General features: G+C 40.1%; 1 pseudogene; it reads right to left on the bottom strand.

The window, feature by feature from the left end:
- Window positions 1-383: 383 nt before the first annotated feature.
- LOC119284166 overlaps window positions 384-4,601 on the bottom strand; it is a 5,610-nt pseudogene continuing 1,392 nt past the window's right edge.

Raw genomic sequence — 4,601 nt, 5'->3', positions numbered from 1 at the left:
GGGTGAATAGAACATGTACTTCCCTTGATAAAAGATGAACTTGTCTCTTTAAATAAAAAATATAATTAATTTTATTTCCTTCAATTAGTGAGAGTTTATAGAGTGTGTGAGGATGATAACGGGTTGCCCAACTGCGAACAGAACAGAACTTGCCTCACTATTTGAGTTTGCTGCACCAAAGGGGCCAGACAAGTAGTGGACAACTCCTTACCGGCCAAAGTTTTGTTTCTCGGCAAGTTGGACGTCACTAAAATTATCAAGTTCTTCTCCAAAAAGGTCTTCAAGTTCATTTTATACACACACTGGATTTTCGATTAAAAAGCACACTAGGATCACACATAATGCAGTCTAGTGTAAAGATATTTTTTTCTGGTTCTATGTGTTTAACACGGTCTGTCCATATCATGGAGCATGTAGATTGCTTCTGGTCTATCTCACTGATTCTTGGGTCTACTGTTGAGCTTATCAAAGTGATGCCCTTCACAGAACATGACTATTAATGTGACAAGTGTGGATCTAAGGTCCGCCACTCGCATGGTGTGACGTACACCAAAGTCCTAAATATGCGTTTGACGGCTACTTTACCCAAGGGAACTAGGTACTGAGCTTCGTGCAATCTTGCGGTGCCGTTTTGGTACAGAGGCAGTACATCCGGGTAATAGTAGTGAATGGGCAATTCAGTGGAGCCTGCAAAATAGGATCGAACTTTTTGAAGTGGTTCCACCGCCTACAAGTGTTTTTAAAACCCTGGCGTACAAGTGTCAACATCAGAAAGAGCACTGGTATTGGTGGATGTCCTCCTAGATACATTGTCCACCATATTAAGCATAATAAAACAGTTGGGTCTGCAATCTGAAAACATCTAGAGATATATTACACAACATTATGTGTCACAAGACCAAAACAAAACTTGGGTTGGTCGCGACTGCAGGACAATAACTGCCTAGAGAGAATGACAGAGTCTCGGTGAAGGAATCACGGGATACATTGTACTGAATGTTCAGTACGTTATCTGGGTCAAGTGTGTGATTCATGGAGGGGGAGGGTGGAAGAGGAAAAGAAGGTGGTGAATGATCGACATGGTGATGTGTGTGGCGCATCAGTGGTCATGATGCACTGAATGGACACACGGGTCGAGACGAGGCTATTATGCAATCTCGATTCTCAACTTGTTCAAGAATAGGCAACTTGTTCAAGAATAGCATCCTCTATGCAGCATTGTAGACAGAGACGAAACATACTGTATGAGCCTCTCAGTTCCCTCCAATATCTCAACTTACGCCGTCACATCACACAACAACTTTTCTATTCTAGTATTATCTTTGTTACATAAAAGTTAAATCTCAATTCCTGTCTAAATAAGCAGAGGGACGGATAGTGCAAGCATGAATGGATATAGTGAAATATGAGAGGGTATATATTGAGCTCAATACCACCGAAGAAACTTGGGAAGCATGTGGGAAGTATGACACCAAGTAAGAAGTACGACTCATGAGCTATATTGTTTAATAGCCTATTACTTTTGGCGCAAAATCTATCATCGGTGTAGCATGTGCGAACATTTTGCCGGTGATATGTCACAATATCTGGATGATCTTTCTTAAACCTGATTTTGTATACACTAGTAGAAAACCAATTAGTCCCGGTTCGTAAGGGCCTTTAGTCCCGGTTCATGAACCGGGACTAATGAGTCGTTACAAATACCTCCACCCATTAGTTCCGGTTCAAACACGAACCGGGACAGATGTGCCTCCACGTGGCCGGTCCGCCGAGCCCAGTCAGGGGGGCCTTTGGTTCCGGTTGGTGGCACCAACTGGGACCAAACGTCCATGTTTTTTTTACAAAAGTGGCTGCTTTAGGGGTTTTGGGGGTTATTTTTAGGTTGTTATTAGCTAGCTAATAGAGAGAAGTGTCCTCTCTTATATCTTCGTCCTTGGTTTATCAACGCTGCTGCTATGTTCATTTCACCCGCTGATATAACATGCTCATGCATGCTCGCATCATACATCATCATATATAATAACAAGTCCTATGCATCATCATACAACTTCTACTCGTTATTAATAATAAGTCATACGATCATCATCCTCATAGTCATCGAACCCAACCCTACATAATTGTTCTTAGCACATGATCGATCATCAGTATCAGGTAGGACCTAAACACCCTTAAGGTAAAATAGCATAAAACAATATAGACCCTGACTCTCCATTATGAAGAATGGCGATCATCCTGTTTCCAGTTCTTGCCCTTCGCTGCTTGTTGCTTCCAAGAAGCTCCTTACGCCTGTCCATACATTTTTTTCATTCTTTGATTGTTATGTCTCCACTTCTTTTAGAAACCCGGTATGGACAGTTGAGATTCGTAGGACGACCTGGTTGTATGTTCAAAACATGAAGGCTACTATGCGTATACATCAGATGAGGCACACAGTCATTCGGGATTATCTATTGAAAAACATAGTAATAACTTCGTAGTTAGCAATGATGTACTATAGTTTTAGAAGTGTGCAAAAAGATGCACGGATGTTGTAATATAGTAAAAAATAATCTTACCAGGGTATCTCCATGGTAGTTACCATAGTTCAACAGGTGCACTAGTGGCACGTATTGACCATAATGTTGAGGAGTTTGATTGTAGATATTGTAATTCTCAAGATCAGTACAAAATGCGACCAGATGATTTTTCTCCTAATAAGTTAATTCGGAGCCTTCGGTGTAGTAGGTTCTGTCTACCATCTTCCGCACATTCTTTGAAGAATGAAAATAAGCTGTCAATGGAGATAAGTTGTCAACTATTTTGAAATAAACAATATAAATTACTTAATAACTATGTTAAGCTCACATGGGGGAAGAATTGGAGGTGTATCCAAAAGGACCCAAATCGAAGGTCTCTCTTGCTCGATTGTAGGATCACGAAGATCCATGGTGACAAGCATACCCTCATCAAGACCATACATCTTGCAAAGTGCTTTTCAATTTTTGCAGCCAAAATGGGTTACACTCTGAGCATTGTAAAACTTTACTTGAAAATCCACATCATGATTGGTACTTAGGATAATTTTTTTGGTTTTGAAACTTTCATGGTCTTCAAAACCCATCCTCTCCAAGACATAGCGTCTTGCAAACCATGGGATAAGCTAGTCGAATTGGAAAAGATGAAAAATATTTTCATGATTAAAATAGTTGAAGTCATGATTAATTACGGAAAAAAAACTATTGTCATCGGTTGCGTACCGTATGAACATCCAAGGTCTCCTCGAGCTTAATGCTGAAGCGACGATCTTCGTCCAGCTCAATGAACCTGTCGCAGATACCTCGGTCGTCATGGCACCAGTCGCACTCCCCGGGCGGTTTTCGTCGTCCGAGTACGACATTTCCGGCCTATGTTCATAATTCAAATATTAAACTAGATTATTAATCACGGGTTGACTATCGGTGATGTACGTAGCTCCTCCTTTCAATCCCGAGTGCATTATAACACCAAATTGTCTAGCACACAGGAATGAAGAACTTATCCAATATGAGCATTCAATAAGCAAAACCAAATCATAAAATAAGCAAAACCAAATTATAAAATAAAGTAGTATTCAAATTAGCATGCATTCAATAATTATAAGCAAAAGTACATCATCTCTTGGTCTCCGTACATCCTCGAATATTATCACCAATATAGCATCACTAATACAACTAGAACCGTAGCGCCCGACGGGTATCGACGCGGGCGGTGGACACCCAAAGATAAGGAACCATCACAGGATCATAGCTCCAATGAGATCCCTGAAGAACCTGCCAGGTATTATCGAACCTGCCCTCCAATGCAACCATGTAGCGACGGACGTGCTCGTCCTCCTCGCTGACACGGTGACGTACCACCTCCGTGGTGTCCGGCAGCCTCGACACCGTCACTGGCCCACGCGACCGCCACCAAACAAGGATCGGGTCAACAACGGGCTGCCTCCTCACCAACCTACGTCCCCCGGAAGGTAGCACCTCCCAATACCAGCCCGGCGGAGCCCAGTCCCGAACATGGCCCTGATCAAGCAAGCCTCCACCGCCGAGTCGACGACGACGAGGATGCGGGATAGGCATCGCCGAGGTCGATGCGGGAACTACTTCTATATATAGTTAAATAAAGTAGTTTTATTAATTAAATCAACTAGCTAGTTCAACTACTAAACACTTACTATAAATAAATAAAGTAGCACTTACTAAAAACAAACTACTTCTATATATAGTAAAATAAAGTAGTTTATTAAATCAACTAGCTAGTTCAACTATATATGAAGCACTTACTATAAATAAAATAAAGTAGTACTTACTAAAAATAAACTAGTATTTTTCTAACTAATTATATTAAACACTTTCTCTTCTTATTTTTTTCCTTTTTCTAAATACTATGAACAAAAAAATCATTAAAATTCTATAAACAAAATTACAACAGAAAAAAATCATAAAGATTCTATGAACAGAAAAAAATCATAAAAATTTGACATATTCGATCTTTGCATATATATGAACATACAAACATGCATATTCAACAATAATATCACCCAAAAAATCTATTAACAGAAAAAAATCTAACACAATATGAACAAATTA

The sequence above is a fragment of the Triticum dicoccoides genome, chromosome 4A (genome assembly GCF_002162155.2).
Source record: "Triticum dicoccoides isolate Atlit2015 ecotype Zavitan chromosome 4A, WEW_v2.0, whole genome shotgun sequence".
Taxonomy (NCBI): Eukaryota; Viridiplantae; Streptophyta; class Magnoliopsida; order Poales; family Poaceae; genus Triticum; species Triticum dicoccoides.
Note: the sequence above shows the minus strand (reverse complement) of the source record. Positions and strands in the feature narration are given on the sequence as shown.